Below are 23,877 nucleotides of genomic sequence, written 5' to 3'. Positions count from 1 at the left end.
GTTTGTGCAAATGGAATTTGGTGGAAATTATAGGCAATTAGCAAGACACCCCCAATAAAGGAGTGGTTCTGCAGGTGGTGACCACAGACCACTTCTCAGTTCCTATGCTTCTTGGCTGGTGTTTTGGTCACTTTTGAAGACTGGTGGTACTTTCACTCTAGTGGTAGCACGAGACAGAGTCTACAACCCACACAAGTGGCTCAGGTAGTACAGCTCATCCAGGATGGCACATCAATGCGAGCTGTGGCAAGAAGGCTTGCTGTGTCTGTCAGCGTAGTGTCCAGAGCATGGAGGCGCTACCAGGAAACAGGCCAGTACATCAGGAGACGTGGAGGAGGCCGTAGGAGGGCAACAACCCAGCAGCAGGACCGCTACCTCTGCCTTTGTGCAAAGAGGAGCAGGAGGAGCACTGCCAGAGCCCTGCAAAATGACCTCCAACAGGCCACAAATGTGCGTGTGTCTCCTTAAATGGTCAGAAACAGACTCCATGAGGGTGGTATGAGGGCCCGACGTCCACAGGTGGGGGTTGTGCTTACAGACTTGTTTTAAGGACATTACATCAAAGTTGGATCAGCCTGTAGTGTGGTTTTCCACTTTAATTTTGAGTGTGACTCCAAATCCAGACCTCCATGGGTTAATACATGTGATTTCTATTGATAATTTGTGTGTGATTTTGTTGTCAGCACATTCAACTATGTAAAAGAAAAAAGTATTTAATAAGAATATTTCATTCATTCAGATCTAGGATACTTTATTTTTTTGAGCAGTGTATAACAGGCTAATCTATGAGCCTGTTATTGCTCCAGTAGTTTATTTAGCTTCGAATAAGCGTGCATATCTCCTCCAATAGGCGAGCAAATGTGTTGAAATACAAGGTTTGTAGTCTACTTTGCTGGTACTGCAAAAGATTGCAGATACAGATGTGCAATTGCACTACACATGAAGACAACAGGCTATAGATGTATCCCATAGCATTACATTCAAATTGTAATCTATGTGTAGCCTATTTCCGCAATTAGTTATCCACAAGTCTTTGTGGAGAGGTGTAAAAAAGACAGATAGTCAGATATAATTCAAATAATTAAGTAATCCAGTATTGTCATGAATTTAGCTATTTTGTTCATTTGCACTGGCCTGTTCATTTATGTTTGACTCCATCTTTTATATTGCCACTGTGAAACTTCTGGACGGCTGGGATCTTCTAGCTTATACACTGAAACAATTCTCTTGCCACTCTCCACACCAGAAGTTTAGAAGTACACACCAAACAATTTGATTCTTAGCTTAAATTCAGGTGTCAATTTTTGTTGTCATACTGTAGGCTTATTGGTTAGACAATATGCAAAAATGTCATGTTTTGGTGGTAGCCTAGGCCTATGGTTTGGAGCGCACGATTGGTTGGGGAAAACGCAACAAGCAGGTGGCAGTATGAGAGGCATATACATGTATATTGGGTGCAGACTCCAAATCAATGTATTTACTTGTTATATTTACTATATTTATATTTTATGTTTATTGTTGTTGCTGTAGTTTAGCGTTTCTCTTAACACATACATAAACAAATGTGTTGTTTCTGCTGTAGACCTTTGCGCAGATCTAGGATCAGTTGACCTCCACAGATTGTTAACATTAGCCACAAATATCTGACTTCTCTGTCTGTCTGTGTCTGTTTGTCAGTTTCTGTTTAGACTACCATCAAAGATAATAGAGAAGCTGTGCAGCTACACCATGTTCCATCATGTTAACTAATTAGCTACTGTAGCCAGTTAGCTGACAATCTGGTTTACCTAATTAGCTACTGTAGCTAGCTAGCTGACAATCTGGTTTACCTAATTAGCTACTGTAGCTAGCTAGCTGACAATCTGGTTTACCTAATTAGCTACTGTAGCTAGCTAGCTGACAATCTGGTTTACCTAATTAGCTACTGTAGCTAGCTAGCTGACAATCTGGTTTACCTAATTATCTACTGTAGCTAGCTAGCTAGCTGACAATCTGTTTTACCTAATTAGCTACTGTTGCAAGCTAGCTGACAATTTGGTTTACCTAATTAGCTACTGTAGCTAGCTAGCTGACAATCTGTTTTACCTAATTAGCTGCGGTAGCTAGCTAGCTGACAATCTGTTTTACCTAATTAGCTGCAGTAGCTAGCTAGCTGACAATCTGGTTTACCTAATTAGCTACTTTATTTTTTTATTTCACCTTTATTTAACCAGGTAGACTAGTTGAGAACAAGTTCTCATTTGCAACTGCGATCTGGCCAAGATAAAGCAGAGCAATTTGACACATACAACAACACAGAGTTACACATGGAATAAACAAAACATACAGTCAATAATACAGTAGAACAAAAGAAAACAAAAAGTCTATATACAGTGAGTGCAAATGAGGTAAGTTAAGGAAATAAATAGGCCATTGTGGCGAAGTAATTACAATGTAGCAATTAAACACTGGAATGATTTAGATGCACTATTGTAAAGTGACTGTTCCACTGGATGTCATAAGGTGAATGCACCAATTTGTAAGTCGCTCTGGATAAGAGCGTCTGCTAAATGACTTAAATGTAAATGTAAATGTAGATGTGCAGAAGATGAATGTGCAGGTAGAGATACGGGGGTGCAAAGGAGCAAAATTAATAAATAAATAAATAAATACCAGTATGGGGATGAGGTAGGTAGATAGATGGGCTGTTTACAGATGGGCTATGTAAAGGTGCTGTGATCTATAAGCTGCTCTGATAGCTGGTGCTTAAAGCTAGTGAGTTTAGATGTGAGTCTCCAGCTTCAGAGATTTTTGCAATTCGTTCCAGTCATGAGCAGTAGAGAACTGGAAGGAAAGACGAACAAAGGTGGAATTGGCTTTGGGGGTGACCAGTGAGATATATCTGTTGGAGCGCGTGCTACGAGTGGGTGCTGCTATGGTGACCAGTGAGCTGAGATAAGGCAGGGCTTTACCAAGCAGAGACTTGTAAGACAACCTGTAGCCAGTGGATTTGGTGACAAGTATGAAGCGAGGGCCAACCAACGAGAGCGTACAGGTCGCAATGGTGGGTAGTGTATGGGGCTTTTGTGACAAAATGGATGGCACTGTGATAGACTGCATCCAATTTGTTGAGTAGAGTGTTGGAGGCTATTTTATAGATGAAATCACCGAAGTCGAGGATCGGTAGGATGGTCAATTTTATGAGGGTATGTTTGGCAGCATGAGTGAAGGATGCTTTGTTGCGTTATAGGAAGCCGATTCTAGATTTAACTTTGGATTGGAGATGCTTAATGTGAGTCTGGAAGGAGAGTTCACAGTCTAACCAGACACCCAGATATTTGTAGTTGTCCACGTATTCTAAGTCAGAGCCGTCCAGAGTAGTGATGCTGGACCGGCGGGCAGGTGCAGGCAGTGACCGATTGAATAGCATGCATTTAGTTTTATTTTCATTTAGCAGTTGGAGGCCACGGAAGGAGAGTTGTATGGCATTGAAGCTCACCTGGAGGTTAGTTAACACAGTGTCCAAGGAGGGGCCAGAAGTATACAGAATGGTGTCGTCTGCGTAAAGGTGGATCAGAGAATCACCAGCAGCAAGAGCAACATCATTGATGTATACAGAAAAGAGAGTCGGTCCGAGAATTGAACCCTGTGGCACACCCATAGAGACTGTGAGAGGACCGGACAACAGACACTCCGATTTGACACACTGAAGTCTATCAGAGAAGTAGTTGGTAAACCAGGCGAGGCAATCATTTGAGAAACCAAGGCTGTCGAGTCTGCCAATAAGAATGTTGTGATTGACAGAGTCGAAAGCCTTGGCCAGGTCGATGAATACGGTTGCACAGTAATGTCTCTTATCGATGGCGGTTATTATGTCGTGTAACGGTCAGTAATCTGTTTGTTAACTTGGCTTTTGAAGACCTTAGAAAGACAGGGTAGGATAGATATAGGTCTGTAGCAGTTTGGATCTACAGTGTCACCCCCTTTGAAGAGGGGGATGACCGCGGCAGCTTTCCAATCTTTGGGAATCTCAGATGATACGAAAGAAAGGTTGAACAGGCTAGTAATAGGGGTTGCAACAATTTCGGCAGATATTTTTAGAAAGAGCGGGTCCAGATTGTCTAGCCCGGCTGATTTGTAGGGGTCCAGATTTTGAAGCTCTTTCAGAAAATCAGTTATCTGGATTTGGGTAAAGGAGAAATGGTGGGGACTTTGGCGGGTTGCTGTGGAGGGTGCCAGGCAGTTGCCCGGGGTAGGGGTAGCCAAGTGGAAAGCATGGCCAGCCGTAGAGAAATGCTTACTGAAATTCTCAATTATAGTCGATTTATCAGTGGTGACAGTGTTTCCTAGCCTCAGAGGAGTGGGTAGCTGGCATGAGGTGCTCTTATTCTGGTTAGCATAATGGGCCTTCAGCGGGCGTCGCGCCTGTGGGGCCTGTTGGGAGTCCTCGGGCAGATTATGTCCGTATTCCAGTCGTAGGGGATCTGCAGGGTTCCATGCCCCGTACCGGCTGTAGAAGGGGTCTGGATATTGTAGCCCAGGAGTATACTTCGGTGGTAGCACAGGAGCCCTGGTTTCAAGCTAATTTGTGCTTGCTCTGGGATGGAAACGCTAGCCAGGAGCAGGCATCCGGGATTGCGGTTAGCTAGTTGTGAAGATCCAGATGAAAATGTTCAGTTTGCGGTAGGAATCCGGGGATAAATATAACAGGTCCGTTATGCTCTGGTTAGAGTCACGTTGTTCGAACAGACGAGAGCTTTCAGAGCTGAAGGTTAGCTGATGACCGCTGGCAATGGTTTGCTGACTGATATCTGGTAGTTAGCTGGCTAGCTTCAGCTGAGGGATTCCAGATCCGAAGTAAATATAAATACTTTAGGAAAAAAAAGAAAAACCCACGCCATATTGGGTGAGGCAGGTTGCAGGAGAGTATTTTGATGTTGAGGTTTAGCAAAATATTTTAAAGGATATGCGTCGAAAAGGATAAAACGATATATAAAAGGGACACGACAGGACAAAGACGTTTGACTGCTACGCCATCTTGGATTTATTCACGGTCTCAGGTAGTTGGTCAAGTTTCAAGTGTACTTTTTTCAAGGAGTAAGACACTGAAGTGATTATCCTCATTATATAATTTTGTTTCAAACAGACACACAGACACAAAGAGAAAGGCAGACAGCGAAACAGACAGACAGACAGACAGACAGACAGACAGACAGACAGACAGACAGACAGACAGACAGACAGACAGACAGACAGACAGACAGACAGACAGACAGACAGACAGACAGACAGACAGACAGACAGACAGACAGACAGACAGACAGACAGACAGACAGACACAAAGAGAAAGGCAGACAGCGAAACAGACCGACCGACCGACCGACCGACAGACAGACAGACAGACAGACAGACAGACAGACAGACAGACAGACAGACAGACAGACAGATGACAAAAACATGTTTTTTAAATTTCCAAAGCAAATCTCTTTATTCTCCAGTCCAGTACAGTTTCTGCAGAGAGCATATTTGCATTCAGCATATTCTGAAATGTTGGCTCTTCATAAATATTGAACGTGTTCATTTGGACTGAGTTGTGATAGAGCCTCATTCTTTTTCCATTACCTGCACTGTAGAAACCTCATATAAACTAAACTATTGGACTTCTAAATGCAATGAGGCTCTGTGGCTCAAGGACCCAGACTGAGCTCTCAGTGTTGGTTCCAGGAATACAGGAATACATTACTGATCGCTGTTCAAAGCCACTCAAACTTATCACTCTGTTTCCAAACAACAACAGGAAGTTCTAATTCACCATCCAACTTAGAGAGGCTGAGGGGTGTCATGAGTGGAAAGTGCTCATGTCTTATATACGGAAATATGGAAATATGCAAATGGTTGTTGTAATAATGTGAACAGTGGCAAGAAATGTATGTGAACCCGTTGGAATTACCTGGATTTCTGCATAACGTTGACCTAAAAATTGAGATGTTCTTCATCTAAGTCACAACAATAGACAAACACAATGTTCTTAAACTAATAACACAGATATTATGGTATTTTTCTTCTCTATATTGAATACAGAATTTAAACATTCACAGTGTAGGTTGGAAAAGGTATGTGAACCCCTAGACTAATGACTTCTCCAAAAGCTAATTGGAGTCAGGAGTAGAATCAATGAGACTGTTCACAAGAAACATTGCTGTTCACAATAAACATTACCTGATCTGAACCATGCCTCAAACAAAAGAGATATCAGAAGACCTAAGATTAAGAATTGTTGCTGAAAAGGGTTACAAAAGTATCTCTAAAAGTCAGTCCACGGTAAGACAAATTGTCTATAAATGGAGAAATTTTAGAACTGTTGCTACTCTCCCTAGGAGTGGCCGTCCTGTAAAGATGACAATTCTGCACTGTGCTCTTGCAGTCATGGATCCCTCCAGAACTTTGTCATTACGCAAACCTGGTCCCCATTTTCCTGATTGTAATTGTAAATATGTGCCCTTTGGTTCCCATTGGGCTGCCGATTATTGTTCCTATGTCCATTGTACCTGCGCCTTGTTGTTGTGGGTTTCGTGCTGCTTGTATTGCGCAGCTGATTACGGGTCTCGTCCCGTTTGGTATCATTGTGCACTCGTGTATTCATTCCAGGTCCTTCTCACTCTTTTGTTTGGGTCTTAACCCTGTGTTTTGTATAAGTGTTTGTTTGGGTCTTAACCCTGTGTTTTGTATAAGTGTTTGTTTGGGTCTTAACCCTGTGTTTTGTATAAGTGTTTGTTTGGGTCTTAACCCTGTGTTTTGTATAAGTGTTTGTTTGGGTCTTAACCCTGTGTTTTGTATAAGTGTTTGTTTGGGTCTTAACCCTGTGTTTTGTATAAGTGTTTGTTTGGGTCTTAACCCTGTGTTTTGTATAAGTGTTTGTTTGGGTCTTAACCCTGTGTTTTGTATAAGTGTTTGTTTGGGTCTTAACCCTGTGTTTTGTATAAGTGTTTGTTTGGGTCTTAACCCTGTGTTTTGTATAAGTGTTTGTTTGGGTCTTAACCCTGTGTTTTGTATAAGTGTTTGTTTGGGTCTTAACCCTGTGTTTTGTATAAGTGTTTGTTTGGGTCTTAACCCTGTGTTTTGTATAAGTGTTTGTTTGGTATTTGTCGCCGTACCTTGACATGGCACACTGTAATTTGGGTGAAATAAAAAAAACTATTATGCATTCCTGCGCCCGTCTCCTGATCCTTCACACAACGTTACAAGAATGCTCAATGAGGTTAAGAAGAATCCTAGAGTGTGAGCTAAAGACAGAACTCTCTGGAAGATGCTAACATCTCTGTTGACGAGTCTACAAAACGTAAAACACTAAACAAGGATGGTGTATATGGGAGGATGCAAAAAGCCACTGCTGTCCAAAAAAACATTGCTGCACGTCTGAAGTTCGCAAAAGTGCTTCTGGATGTTCCACAGCACTACTGACAAATGATGCTGTGGACAGATGAAACTAAAGTTGTGTTGTTTGGAAGGAACACACAACACTATGTGTGGAGAAAAAAAGGCACAGCACACCAACATCAAAACCTCATCCCAACTGTAAACTATGGTGAAGGCAGCATCATGGTTTGGGTCTGCTTTGCTGCCCCAGGGCCTGGACAGCTTGCTATCACTGAGGAAATATTAGTTTCCAAGTTTATCAAGACATTTTGCAGGAGAATGTAATGCTATATTCCGCCAATTGAAGCTCAGCAGAAGTTAGGTGATGCAACAGAACAACAACCCAAATGACAGAAGTAAATCAACAAATTGGCATGAACAGAAGACAATACACCTTCTGGAGTGGCCCGGTCAGAGTCCTGACCTCAACTCTATTGAGATGCTGTGGCATGACCTCAATAGAGAAGTTCACATCAGACATACCAGCAATATTGTTGAACTGAAACAGTTTTGTAAAGAGGAATGGTCCAAAATTCCTCCTGACCGTTGTGCAGGTCTGATCCACAACTACAGAAAATGGTTTGGTTGAGACTATTGCTGCCAAAGGAGGTTCAACCAAGGGTTCACATACTTTTTCCAAACTGCAATGTGAATGTATTCACAGTGTGTTCAATAAAGATTTAACAATTATAATGTTTGTGTTATTAGTTTAAGCAGACTGTATTTGTCTAATGTTGTGAAGATGAAGATCAGATAACATTTTATGACCAATTTATGCAGATATCCAGGTAATTCTAAAGAGTTCACATACTTTGTCTTCCCAGTGTATCTCTGGCCAGGAGTGGAAGAGGTCAACCCGAGGGAAGACTTCCTGAGGAGGAACTACTGGAACTACTGAAGGAACTACTGGAACTACTGAAGGAACTACTGAAGGAACTACTGAAGGAACTACTGAAGGAACTACTGAAGGAACTACTGGAACTACTGAAGGAACTACTGGAACTACTGGAACTACTGAAGGAACTACTGAAGGAACTACTGAAGGAACTACTGAAGGAACTACTGGAACTACTGAAGGAACTACTGGAACTACTGGAACTACTGAAGGAACTACTGAAGGAACTACTGGAACTACTGAAGGAACTACTGGAACTACTGAAGGAACTACTGGAACTACTGGAACTACTGGAACTACTGGAACTACTGAAGGAACTACTGAAGGAACTACTGGAGGAACTACTGGAACTACTGAAGGAACTACTGAAGACGGAGAGGAAGAGAGCGGTCGCAAGGAGAACAAATACAGGTTCAAACATACTTGGATGTTTCTATGAATATGCTTCTGTCACGCCCTGATCTATTTCACCTGTCTTTGTGATTGTCTCCACCCCCCTCCAGGTGTCGCCCATCTTCCCCATTATCCCCTGTGTTTTTGTACCTGTGTTCTCTGTTGGTCTGTTGCCTATTTGTCTTGTTTGTCATGTCAACCATGGTTAATGTGTCTCAGCTCCTGCTTTTCCCAGTCTCTCTTTTTTCTCACCCTCCTAATTTTGACCCTTGCCTGTCCTGACTGAGCCCGCCAACCTGACCACTCTTCTTGGCCCTGAGCCTGCCTGCCGTCCTGTACCGTTGCCCCACCTCTGGTTTACTGACCCCTGCCTGACCCTGACCCTGAGCCTGCCCGCCGTCCGGTACCGTTGCCCCACCTCTGGTTTACTGACCCCTTCCTACCCTGAGCCTGCCCGCCGTCCGGTACCGTTGCCCCACCTCTGGTTTACTGACCCGTTCCTACCCTGACCCTGAGCCTGCCTGCCGTCCTGTACCGTTGCCCCACCTCTGGATTACTGACTCCTTCCTACCCTGACCCTGAGCCTGCCTGCCAAACTGTACCGTTGCCCCACCTCTGGTTTATTGACCCCTTCCTACCCTGACCCTGGGTCTTCCTGCCGTCCTGTACCTTTGCCCCACCTCTGGTTTACTGACTCCTTCCTACCCTGACCCTGAGTCTTCCTGCCGTCCTGTACCGTTGCCCCACCTCTGGTTTACTGACTCCTTCCTACCCTGACCCTGAGCCTGCCGTCCTGTACCATTGCCCACCTCTGGATTATCGACCCCTGCCTCCATTGACCTGTCTTTTGCCTGCCGTCCTGTACCGTTGCCCACCTCTGGATTATTGACCCCTGCCTCCATTGACCTGTCTATTGCCTGCCCGACCTGTACCGTTGCCCACCTCTGGTTTACTGACCCCTTCCTACCCTGAGCCTGCCTGCCGTCCTGTACCGTTTCCCACCTCTGGTTTATTGACCCCTGCCTCCATTGACCTGTCTATTGCCTGCCGTCCTGTACCGTTGCCCACCTCTGGATTATTGACCCCTGCCTCCATTGACCTGTCTATTGCCCCTGTTGCATTATTAAACCATTGTTAATTTGACGCTGTCTACATCTGGATCTTACCTTCACACCTGATAGCATGGATAGTTATAGAAAATTTGCCAGAAAGTTGGAGTTACGTATTCATACTCTGTACTAAAAAGGCATGAATGAGTAAGAGAAGGATGGAGGAAGGATGGATTGGAAAAGAAGCAGGAGAAGAGAGGTGGAAGGGTAGAAGTTGCAGATACTATAAACTCAGCAAAAAAATAAACGTCCTCTCACTGTCAACTGCGTTTATTTTCTGTCATGCAGGTGAAAGAGGACCCAAAAGCGATTTAACAGAAACAGAGTTTATTCAAGTCCAAACAGAAAACGACAAATCCTGAATCCTTAACAGGAAATGTCCAAACAGGGAATAACAGAAATCCTCTAGTCTGTAGAGGGGAATAACAGGAGAAGCGGCCACAGACTGCAGGTCGCTTCGGGTAGGCGCAGGCCGTAGCTGACAGAGACACCTGCTCACACGCAGCATCTGATGAAGGCAAAAAACACGACAGGACAGGGCGATACACAATCACAGCACGGTGAATTCTAAACAAGGAACCGACAGGACAGGAACGGAACACAAAGGAAGAAATAGGGACTCTAATCAGGGGAAAGGATCGGGAACAGGTGTGGGAAGACTAAATGATGATTAGGGGAATAGGAACAGCTGGGAGCAGGAACGGAACGATAGAGAGAAGAGAGAGCGAGAGAGTGAGAGAGGGAGGGGGAGAGAGAGGGATAGAAAGAGGGAAAGAACCTAATAAGACCAGCAGAGGGAAACGAATAGAATGGGGAGCACAGGGACAAGACATGATAATAAATGACAAACATGACAGTACCCCCCACTCACCGAGCGCCTCCTGGCGCACTCGAGGAGGAATCCTGGCGGCAACGGAGGAAATCATCGATGAGTGAACGGTCCAGCACGTCCCGAGACGGAACCCAACTCCTCTCCTCAGGACCGTAACCCTCCCAATCCACTAAGTATTGGTGACCCCGTCCCCGAGAACGCATGTCCATGATCTTATGTACCTTGTAAATAGGTGCGCTCTCGACAAGGACGGGAGGGGGAGGGAAGACGAACGGGGTGCGAAGAAAGGGCTTAACACAGGAGACATGGAAGACAGGATGGACGCGACGAAGATGTCGCGGAAGAAGCAGTCGCACAGCGACAGGATTGACGACCTGGGAGACACGGAACGGACCAATGAACCGCGGAGTCAACTTACGAGAAGCTGTCGTAAGAGGAAGGTTGCGAGTGGAAAGCCACACTCTCTGGCCGCAACAATACCTTGGACTCTTAATCCTGCGTTTATTGGCGGCTCTCACCGTCTGTGCCCTGTAACGGCAAGGTGCAGACCTCACCCTCCTCCCAGGTGCGCTCACAACGTTGGACAAACGCTTGAGCGGAGGGAACGCTGGACTCGGCAAGCTGGGATGAGAACAGAGGAGGCTGGTAACCCAGACTACTCTGAAACGGAGATAACCCGGTAGCAGACGAAGGAAGCGAATTGTGAGCGTATTCTGCCCAGGGGAGCTGTTCTGCCCAAGACGCAGGGTTTCTGAAAGAAAGGCTGCGTAGTATGCGACCAATCGTCTGATTGGCCCTCTCTGCTTGACCGTTAGACTGGGGATGAAACCCGGAAGAGAGACTGACGGACGCACCAATCAAACGACAGAACTCCCTCCAAAACTGTGACGTGAATTGCGGGCCTCTGTCTGAAACGGCGTCTAACGGGAGGCCATGAATTCTGAATACATTCTCAATAATGATTTGTGCCGTCTCCTTAGCGGAAGGAAGTTTAGCGAGGGGAATGAAATGTGCCGCCTTAGAGAACCTATCGACAACCGTAAGAATCACAGTCTTCCCCGCAGACAAAGGCAGACCGGTAATGAAGTCTAAGGCGATGTGAGACCATGGTCGAGAAGGAATGGGGAGCGGTCTGAGACGACCGGCAGGAGGAGAGTTACCCGACTTAGTCTGCGCGCAGTCCGAACAAGCAGCCACGAAACGGCGCGTGTCACGCTCCTGAGTCGGCCACCAAAAGCGCTGGCGAATAGACGCAAGAGTGCCTCGAACACCGGGATGACCAGCTAACTTGGCAGAGTGAGCCCACTGAAGAACAGCCAGACGAGTGGAAACAGGAACGAAAAGGAGGTTACTAGGACAAGCGCGCGGCGACGCAGTGTGCGTGAGTGCTTGCTTAACCTGTCTTTCAATTCCCCAGACTGTTAACCCGACAACACGCCCATAAGGAAGAATCCCCTCGGGATCAGTAGAAGCCACAGAAGAACTAAACAGACGGGATAAGGCATCAGGCTTGGTGTTCTTGCTACCCGGACGGTAAGAAATCACAAACTCGAAACGAGCGAAAAACAACGCCCAACGAGCTTGACGGGCATTAAGTCGTTTGGCAGAACGGATGTACTCAAGGTTCTTATGGTCTGTCCAAACGACAAAAGGAACGGTCGCCCCCTCCAACCACTGTCGCCATTCGCCTAGGGCTAAGCGGATGGCGAGCAGTTCACGGTTACCCACATCATAGTTGCGCTCAGATGGCGACAGGCGATGAGAAAAATAAGCGCAAGGATGAACCTTATCGTCAGACTGGAAGCGCTGGGATAGAATGGCTCCCACGCCTACCTCTGAAGCGTCAACCTCGACAATGAATTGTCTAGTGACGTCAGGAGTAACGAGGATAGGAGCGGACGTAAAACGTTCTTTTAGAAGATCAAAAGCTCCCTGGGCGGAACCGGACCACTTAAAACACGTCTTGACAGAAGTAAGAGCTGTGAGAGGGGCAGCAACTTGACCGAAATTACGAATGAAACGCCGATAGAAATTAGCGAAACCTAAAAAGCGCTGCAACTCGACACGTGACCTTGGAACGGGCCAATCACTGACAGCTTGGACCTTAGCGGAATCCATCTGAATGCCTTCAGCGGAAATAACGGAACCGAGAAAAGTAACGGAGGAGACATGAAAAGAGCACTTCTCAACCTTTACGTAGAGACAATTCTCTAAAAGGCGCTGTAGAACACGTCGAACGTGCTGAACATGAATCTCGAGTGACGGAGAAAAAATCAGGATATCGTCAAGATAGACAAAAACAAAGATGTTCAGCATGTCTCTCAGAACATCATTAACTAATGCCTGAAAAACAGCTGGCGCATTGGCGAGACCGAACGGCAGAACCCGGTACTCAAAATGCCCTAACGGAGTGTTAAACGCCGTTTTCCACTCGTCCCCCTCTCTGATGCGCACGAGATGGTAAGCGTTACGAAGGTCCAACTTAGTAAAGCACCTGGCTCCCTGCAGAATCTCGAAGGCTGATGACATAAGGGGAAGCGGATAACGATTCTTAACCGTTATGTCATTCAGCCCTCGATAATCCACGCAGGGGCGCAGAGTACCGTCCTTCTTCTTAACAAAAAGAACCCCGCCCCGGCCGGAGAGGAAGAAGGCTCTATGGTACCGGCGTCAAGAGACACAGACAAATAATCCTCGAGAGCCTTACGTTCGGGAGCCGACAGAGAGTATAGTCTACCTCGAGGAGGAGTGGTCCCCGGAAGGAGATCAATACTACAATCATACGACCGGTGAGGAGGAAGGGAGTTGGCTCGGGACCGACTGAAGACCGTGCGCAGATCATGATATTCCTCCGGCACTCCTGTCAAATCGCCAGGTTCCTCCTGAGAAGTAGGGACAGAAGAAACGGGAGGGATGGCAGACATTAAACACTTCACATGACAAGAAACGTTCCAGGATAGGATAGAATTACTAGACCAATTAATAGAAGGATTATGACATACTAGCCAGGGATGACCCAAAACAACAGGTGTAAACGGTGAACGGAAAATCAAAAAAGAAATAGTCTCACTGTGGTTACCAGATACTGTGAGGGTTAAAGGTAGTGTCTCAAATCTGATACTGGGAAGATGACTACCATCTAAGGCGAACATGGGCGTAGGCTTCTCTAACTCTCTGAAAGGAATGTCATGTTTCCGAACCCATGCTTCGTCCATGAAACAACCCTCAGCCCCAGAGTCTATCAAGGCACTACATGTAGCACCCGAACCGGTCCAGCGTAGATGGACCGACAAAGTAGTACAGGATTTTGATGGAGAGACTTGAGTAGTTGCGCTCACCTGTAGCCCTCCGCTTACAGATGAGCTCTGGCTTTTACTGGACATGAATTAACAAAATGTCCAGCAACTCCGCAATAGAGGCACAGGCGGTTTGTGATCCTCCGTTCCCTCTCCTTAGTCGAGATGCGAATCCCTCCCAGCTGCATGGGCTCAGTCTCAAAGCCAGAGGAGGGAGATGGTTGCGATGCGGAGCAGGGAAACACCGTTGATGCGAGCTCTCTTCCACGAGCCCGGTGACGAAGATCTACCCGTCGTTCTATGCGGATGGCGAGAGCAATCAAAGAGTCCACATCTGAAGGAACCTCCCGGGAGAGAATCTCATCCTTAACCACAGCGTGGAGTCCCTCCAGAAAACGAGCGAGCAGCGCCGGCTCGTTCCACTCACTAGAGGCAGCAAGAGTGCGAAACTCAATAGAATAATCCGTTATGGACCGTTCACCTTGGCATAAGGAAGCCAGGGCCCTAGAAGCCTCCCCACCAAAAACTGAACGGTCAAAAACCCGAATCATCTCCTCTTTAAAGTTCTGGAACTTGTTAGAGCAATCAGCCCTTGCCTCCCAGATAGCTGTGCCCCATTCTCGAGCCCGGCCAGTAAGGAGTGAAATGACGTAAGCAACCCGAGCTCTCTCTCTAGAGTATGTGTTGGGTTGGAGAGAGAACACAATCTCACACTGCGTGAGAAAGGAGCGGCACTCAGTGGGCTGCCCGGAGTAGCAAGGTGGGTTATTAACCCTAGGTTCTGGAGGCTCGGCAGGCCAGGAAGTAACAGGTGGCACGAGACGTAGACTCTGGAACTGTCCAGAGAGGTCGGAAACCTGAGCGGCCAGGTTCTCCACGGCATGGCGAGCAGCAGACAATTCCTGCTCGTGTCTGCCGAGCATGGCTCCTTGGATCTCGACGGCAGTGTAACGAGCGTCTGAAGTCGCTGGGTCCATTCCTTGGTCGGTTCCTTCTGTCATGCAGGTGAAAGAGGACCCAAAAGCGATTTAACAGAAACAGAGTTTATTCAAGTCCAAACAGAAAACGACAAATCCTGAATCCTTAACAGGAAATGTCCAAACAGGGAATAACAGAAATCCTCTAGTCTGTAGAGGGGAATAACAGGAGAAGCGGCCACAGACTGCAGGTCGCTTCGGGTAGGCGCAGGCCGTAGCTGACAGAGACACCTGCTCACACGCAGCATCTGATGAAGGCAAAAACACGACAGGACAGGGCGATACACAATCACAGCACGGTGAATTCTAAACAAGGAACCGACAGGACAGGAACGGAACACAAAGGAAGAAATAGGGACTCTAATCAGGGGAAAGGATCGGGAACAGGTGTGGGAAGACTAAATGATGATTAGGGGAATAGGAACAGCTGGGAGCAGGAACGGAACGATAGAGAGAAGAGAGAGCGAGAGAGTGAGAGAGGGAGGGGGAGAGAGAGGGATAGAAAGAGGGAAAGAACCTAATAAGACCAGCAGAGGGAAACGAATAGAATGGGGAGCACAGGGACAAGACATGATAATAAATGACAAACATGACATTTTCAGCAAACTTAACATGTGTAAATATGTGTATGAACATAACAAGATTCAACAACTGAGACATAAACTGAACAAGTTCCACAGATGTGACTAACAGAAACTGAATAATGTGTCCCTGAACAAGGGGGGGGATCAAAATCAAAATAACAGTCAGTATCTGGTATGGCCACCGGCTACATTAAGTACTGCAGTGCATCTCCTCCTCATTGACAGATTTGGCAGCTCTTGATGTGAGATGTTAACCCACTCTTCCACCAAGGCACCTGCAGGTTCCCGGACAAATCTGGGGGGAATGGCCCTCACCCTCCGATCCAACAGGCCCCAGACGTGCTCAATTGGATTGAGATCTGGGCTCTTCGCTGGCCATGGCCGAACACTGACATTCCTGACTTGCAGGAAACAATGCACAGAACGAGCAGTATGGCTGGTGGCATTGTCATGCTGGAGGGTCATGTCAGGATGAGCCTGCAGGAAGGGTACCACATGAGGGAGGAGGATGTCTTCCCTGTAACGCACAGAGTTGAGATTGCCTGCAAAGACAAGCTCAGTCCGATGATGCTGTGACACACCGCCCCAGACCATGAATGACCCTCCACCTCTATATTGATCGCGCTCCAGAGTACAGGCCTCAGTGTAACGCTCATTCCTTCAAAGATAAATGTGAATCCGACCATCACCCCTGGTGAGACAACACCGCGACTCGACAGTGAAGAACACTTTTTGCCAGTCCTGTCGGGTCCAGCGACGGTGGGTTTGTGCCCATAGGCGACGTTGTTGCCTGTGAAGTCTGGAGAGGACCTGCCTTACAACAGGTCTACAAGCCCTCAGTCCAGCCTCTCAGGCTATTGCACGCAGTCTGAGCACTGATGGAGGGATTGTGCTTTCCTGGTATAACTCAGGCAGTTGTTGTTGAGAGATGCCACCCTGTACCTGTCCCACAGGTGTAATGTTCAGATGTACTGATCCTGTACAGGTGTTACACGTGGTCTGCCACTGCGAGAACCATCAGCTGTCCGTCCTGTCTCCCTGTAGCTGATCAGCGGTCCGTCCTGTCTCCCTGTAGCGCTGTCTTAGGCTTCTTACAGTACGGACATTGCAATTGATTGCCCTGGCCACATCTGCAGTCAAGCAGATGAGCAGGGACCCTGGGCATCTTTAGGCCTCTTTAGTGTCCTAAGTTTTCATAACTGTGACCTTAATTGCCTACCATCTGTAAGCTGTTAGTGTCTTAACGACGTTCCACAGGTACATGTTCATTAATAGTTTATGGTTCATCGAACAAGCATGAGAAACAGTGTTTAAACCCTTTACAATGAAGATCTGTGAAGTTCTTTGGATTTTTTATAAATTCTATTTGGAAGACAGGGTCCTGCTGAGTTTATATGGGGAGTTTTGAGCTTATTGCTGGTGTATAAATGCTGTGTTCAATTCATGTGTTTTGACAGCTATGAGGTAAAAATGTTAAAGCCAACAAATTAGTGTCAACGGGAGCAGTCAGTGTGGGTGAACAACCATTTAATATGGAATAATGGATTAGAATAGACGGCATCTGGCCTTAAGTAGCGTCACACAGAGTGGTTCACAGGCCAGGCATGCCTTAGGAGACTCAGATCATCTAGAATGTGTTCAACTTATTCTAATCTCTTAATTGCCAGAACAGGAGTGTCAGACATCTCAGTGGTGGGCCATTTGCTACTCTCCATCTGATGATCTGTACCATCTCTCCATCTGATGAACTGTACCATCTCTCCATCTGATGATCTGTACCATCTCTCCATTTCTCCATCTCTCCATCTGATGATCTGTACCATCTCTCCATCTGATGATCTGTACCATCTCTCCATCTGATGAACTGTACCACCTCTCCATCTCTACATCTGATGAACTGTACCATCTCTCCATCTCTCCATCTGATGAACTGTACCATCTGTCCATCTGATGAACTGTACCATCTCTCCATCTCTCCATCTGATGAACTGTACCATCTCTCCATCTCTCCATCTGATGAACTGTACCATCTCTCCATCTCTCCATCTGATGAACTGTACCATCTGTCCATCTGATGAACTGTACCATCTCTCCATCTCTCCATCTGATGATCTGTACCATCTCTCCATCTCTCCATCTGATGATCTGTACCATCTCTCCATCTCTCCATCTGATGAACTGTACCATCTCTCCATCTGATGATCTGTACCATCTCTCCATCTGATGAACTGTACCATCTCTCCATCTGATGAACTGTACCATCTCTCCATCTGATGAACTGTACCATCTCTCCATCTGATGATCTGTACCATCTCTCCATCTCTCCATCTGATGAACAGTACCATCTCTCCATCTCTACATCTGATGATCTGTACCATCTCTCCATCTCTCCATCTGATGATCTGTACCATCTCTCCATCTGATGAACTGTACCATCTCTCCATCTGATGAACTGTACCATCTCTCCATCTGATGAACTGTACCATCTCTCCATCTCTCCATGTGATGAACTGTACCATCTCTCCATCTCTCCATCTGATGATCTGTACCATCTCTCCATCTGATGAACTGTACCATCTCTCCATCTGATGAACTGTACCATCTCTCCATCTGATGATCTGTACCATCTCTCCATCTGATGATCTGTACCATCTCTCCATCTGATGAACTGTACCATCTCTCCATCTGATGATCTGTACCATCTCTCCATCTGATGAGCTGTACCATCTCTCCATCTGATGATCTGTACCATCTCTCCATCTCTCCATCTGATGAACTGTACCATCTCTTCATCTGATGATCTGTACCATCTCTCCATCTGATGAGCTGTACCATCTCTCCATCTGATGATCTGTACCATCTCTCCATCTGATGATCTGTACCATCTCTCCATCTGATGATCTGTACCATCTCTCCATCTGATGAGTTGTACCATCTCTCCATCTCTCCATCTGATGATCTGTACCATCTCTCCATCTGATGAACTGTACCATCTCTCCATCTCTCCATCTGATGATCTGTACCATCTCTCCATCTGATGAACTGTACCATCTCTCCATCTCTCCATCTGATGATCTGTACCATCTCTCCATCTCTCCATCTGATGATCTGTACCATCTCTCCATCTGATGAACTGTACCATCTCTCCATCTGATGAACTGTACCATCTCTCCATCTGATGAACTGTACCATCTCTCCATCTGATGAACTGTACCATCTCTCCATCTGATGAACTGTACCATCTCTCCATCTCTCCATCTGATGATCTGTACCATCTCTCCATCTCTCCATCTGATGAACTGTACCATCTCTCCATCTGATGATCTGTACCATCTCTCCATCTCTCCATCTGATGATCTGTACCATCTCTCCATCTGATGATCTGTACCATCTCTCCATCTCTCCATCTGATGATCTGTACCATCTCTCCATCTCTCCATCTGATGATCTGTACCATCTCTCCATCTGATGAACTGTACCATCTCTCCATCTGATGATCTGTACCATCTCTCCATCTGATGAACTGTACCATCTCTCCATCTGATGAACTGTACCATCTCTCCATCTCTCCATCTGATGATCTGTACCATCTCTCCATCTCTCCATCTGATGATCTGTACCATCTCTCCATCTCTCCATCTGATGATCTGTACCATCTCTCCATCTGATGAACTGTACCATCTCTCCATCTGATGATCTGTACCATCTCTCCATCTGATGAACTGTACCATCTCTCCATCTGATGAACTGTACCATCTCTCCATCTCTCCATCTGATGATCTGTACCATCTCTCCATCTCTCCATCTGATGATCTGTACCATCTCTCCATCTCTACATCTGATGATCTGTACCATCTCTCCATCTGATGAACTGTACCATCTCTCCATCTGATGATCTGTACCATCTCTCCATCTGATGAACTGTACCATCTCTCCATCTGATGAACTGTACCATCTCTCCATCTGATGAACTGCGAGAATATCTACCCAGGATATGATTACTATATTGAGAGGATATCTACCCAGGATATGATGACTATATATATTGTGAGAGTTCAGGGGTCAATACGTAAGACTCTCTTGGTGTATTTCATGTTTGTCGTTCTCTACTCAGCTGTTATGGTAATCAAACAGTATGTTAGAAATATAGACAGTTAATTATCTGTCTCCATATTCATGTGGTTTCGCTGTTGTCATCAATCATCTCTGAGAGTACCATGGCAACTATTCAATGAAGAGATAGCGCACGAAACAGCAATTTCAGCCTCTTCGGTGTTTGTCTGTGTGTGTGTCAGTGGTGTCAGGTAGCCATTAACAGTCATGAGAACCAGACTGACCTACACTCTAGAGAGTGTTGAATCAGAGATAGGGAGAATGAGACAAAGACATGTATAGAGTGAGATCTGAGAGAGAGAAGGGACCAGGAATTCTAAAATGTTAATGGCCCGGGAGTCAAAATCACCTCTTCTAGACCATTAGTCTCCCTCTTTTCTCTTTCTCTCCATCGTTCTCTCTCTCTCCTTCACCCCTCTCCCTGTCACATGTTCTCTGCCTCTCGTGCATTTAGAAGGCAGTGAAGAGCTGGGAGGGTATTTATGGTAAAATAAAAATAATTTTAGCTGTAAAGCCACCCACTGCCAGAGTGTCTCAAAAAGCTGTGCCAGGGAGCTAATTCAGTCTTTAAACAGTGTGTGTGTGTGTGTGTGTGTGTGTGTGTGTGTGTGTGTGTGTGTGTGTGTGTGTGTGTGTGTGTGTGTGTGTGTGTGTGTGTGTGTGTGTGTGTGTGTGTGTGTGTGTGTGTGTGTGTGTGTGTGTGTGGCACAGAACCTCATAGTAATGAAACAGGATTAAGTGCAGGAATTGGCTAAGGATGGCTGGCTGAGGTTGAAACTAGAGCTTGTTTATGAGAGCAACATGACTCATTTGAGCGAGAAACGAATTCCCTACGTGCATCTTTTGTTTGTTTGTGTTTGTGTGTTTGTGTGAAATCAAATCAAATCCAATTGTACTTGTTACATGTGCCGAATACAACAGGTGTTTACAGACCTTACAGTGAAATACTTAACTCTTTGCCAACTATGCTGAGCTAAACTAGAAACATGTAAACATCTAGAAGAACTACCTAAACAATATCAGTATCAGGGATACATGGTTCTTCACATATTTAGCAGGGACAATGCACAGCAATGAGAATTGTTTTTGTTGCACCAGGTGATCTGATTTTCATCTGTAGTCCCTAAAATATCAAGATGTAGGTGAACATCTAAACATATAGACATGGACACATTACATATGAAAACAGAAAAACATCAACACATCAACACATCAGAGAGACATGAGGAGACATCTGGACAGAGAGACATCAGGACAGAGAGACATCAGGACAGAGAGACATCGGGACAGAGAGACATAAGGACAGAGAGACATCTGGACAGAGAGACATCAGGACAGAGAGACATCAGGACAGAGAGACATCGGGAGATATCAGGACATAGAGACATCAGGACATAGAGACATCAGGATAGAGAGACATAAGGAGATAAAGACATCAGGAGACATCATGACAAAGAAAAATAGGACATAGAGACAACAGGACAGAGAGACATCAGTACAGAGAGACATCAAGAGAAATCAGGACATAGAGATATCAGGACATAGAGACATCAGGACAGAGAGACACCAGGACATAGAGACATCAGGATAGAGAGACATAAGGAGATAAAGACATCAGGAACCATCATGACAAAGAAAAATAGGACATAGAGACAACAGGACAGAGAGACATCAGTACAGAGAGACATCACGAGAAATCAGGACATAGAGATATCAGGACATAGAGACATCAGGACAGAGAGACACCAGGACATAGAGACATCAGGACAGAGAGACATCAGGGCAGAGAGACATCAGGGCAGAGAGACATCAGGACATAGAGACATCAGGACAGAGAGATATCAGGAGACATCTGGACATAGAGACATCAGGATATAGAGATATCAGGAGACATCTGGACATAGAGACATCAGGATAGAGAGAAACAGGACAGAGAAAAATCGGGAGACATCAGGACATCAGACAAAAAAGAAACATCCGGACAGAGACATCAGGACATCAGGAGTTAAAGACATGAGGAGACATCAGGACATAGAGACTTCAGGATAGAGAGACATCAGGATATAGAGACATGATGATAGAGAGACATCAGTACAGAGAGACATCAGGACAGAGATATCAGGAGACATCAGGGGAGCGATACATCAGGAGACATCATTAGAGAGACATCAGGAGACATCATTAGAGAGACATCAGGAGACATCATTAGAGAGACATCAGGAGACATCATTAGAACAGAGAGACATCAGAACAGAGAGACATCAGGACAGAGAGACATCAGGACTGACAGAAATCAGGGGACATCAGGACATAGAGACATCAGGACAGAGAGACATTAGGAGACATCAGGACATAAAGACATCTCGACAGAGAAACAGAGAATGGAGACAGAGGACAGAGAGACATCAGCACAGAGAGACATCAGGACAGAGAGACATCAGGACAGAGAAACAGAGGATGGAGACAGAGGACAGAGAAACATCAGAACTGAGAAACATCAGGACATAGTGACATAATGACATCAAATTCCAGTCTATACTAGCAAAACAATCCTGTAGCACAGCGTCTGCTTTGTCAGACAACTTCGTTACTGAGTGGTACTTCCTGTTCGAGTAGGATAGAATCGTGGACTGATTGGTCTGAAGGGAGGACAAGGGAGTGCCTTACAGTTGGACAAAAAAGTATTTAGTCAGCCACCAATTGTGCAAGTTCTCCCACTTAAAAAGATGAGAGGCCTGCAATTTTCATCATAGGTAGTACACTTCAACTATGACAGACAAAATGAGAAAAAAAAATCGAGAAAATCACATTGTAGGATTTTTAATTAATTTATTTGCAAATTATGGTGGAAAATTAAGAATCTTCCACCATAAGGTACGAACCTTATGGTGGAAGATTCTTAATTTTCCACCATAATTTGCAAATAAATTAATTAAAAATCCTACAATGTGATTTTCTCGATTTTTTTTTCTCATTTTGTCTGTCATAGTTGAAGTGTACTACCTATGATGAAAATTTTCTGTCAGTCCTGATGTCTCTCTGTCCTGATGTCTCTCTGTTCTGATGTCTCTCCAGGGTTCCTCTCAGGTTATGTTGAGAAATCCACCGGAAATTGCGGTCACAACAACGCCAAATTAGATCCAAATATCGACAAAAACACGGCAAACGTTTTTTTATAATCAATCCTCAAGGTGTTTTACAAATATCTATTTGATAATATATCAACCAGGACAATTGGCTTTTTAGTAGGAGCGAGAGGAACAATGGCCACCTTTGTCTATTATGAACAAATCACACTGAGAGCCACCACCTGACCACGGACACAATGTTGTCGTTCACGCTCATTTAAAAAAAATAATCCTGAAACTATGTCTAGTGGCTGTAGACATATTAGGGAAGCCATGGAAAAAGGAATCTGGTTGATATCCCTTTCACTGCTCAACAGGGATGCATATGAACGCAGAGGTTTCTAAATAAGAGTCACTTCCTGATTGGATTTTTCTCAGGCTTTTGCCTGCAATATCAGTTCTCTTATACTCACAGGCAATATTTTTACATTTTTGTAAACGTTAGTGTTTTCTATCCTAAGCTGTCAATTATATGCATATTCTAGATTCTGGGCCTGAGAAATACGCAGTTTCATTTGGGTATGTTTTTCATCCAAACATAGCATCTGGTTCTGAGAAATAGCCCTTTTAATTTGGGAACGTTATTTTTTCCAAAAATGAAAATAGTGCCCCCTAGTTTCAAGAGGTTAACCTTGGAACCACCCTTCCCGGATCCGGGATAATTGTAATCAACTACACTAAATAGCATAGCGCAACGGTCAAATAATCTTACTAGAAAATATTCATATTCATGAAATCACAAGTGAAATATAACGAAACACAGCTTAGGCTTTCGTTAATCGCCATGTCGTCTCAGATTTTGAAATTATGCTTTACAGCGAAAACAATACAAGCGTTTGTGTAAGTTTATCGATATACCAACAAAACATTATGTACATCTAGCGACAGGTAACTTTGTCACGAAAATCAGAAAAGCAATCAAATTAATCGTTTACCTTTGATAAGCTTCGGATGTTTTCACTCATGAGACTCCCAGTTAGATTGTTCATTTTGTTCCATAAAGATATTTTTTTATATCCAAATACCTCTGTTAGTTTGATGCGTTATGCCCAGGAATCCACCGGAAATAGCAGACAAAAATTCCAAATTATATCCCTAATATCGACAGAAACATGACAAACGTTTTTTATAATCAATCCTCAAGGTTTTTTTCAA

The sequence above is a fragment of the Oncorhynchus gorbuscha genome, linkage group LG19 (assembly GCF_021184085.1).
Source record: "Oncorhynchus gorbuscha isolate QuinsamMale2020 ecotype Even-year linkage group LG19, OgorEven_v1.0, whole genome shotgun sequence".
NCBI classification, from domain to species: domain Eukaryota; kingdom Metazoa; phylum Chordata; class Actinopteri; order Salmoniformes; family Salmonidae; genus Oncorhynchus; species Oncorhynchus gorbuscha.
Note: the sequence above shows the minus strand (reverse complement) of the source record.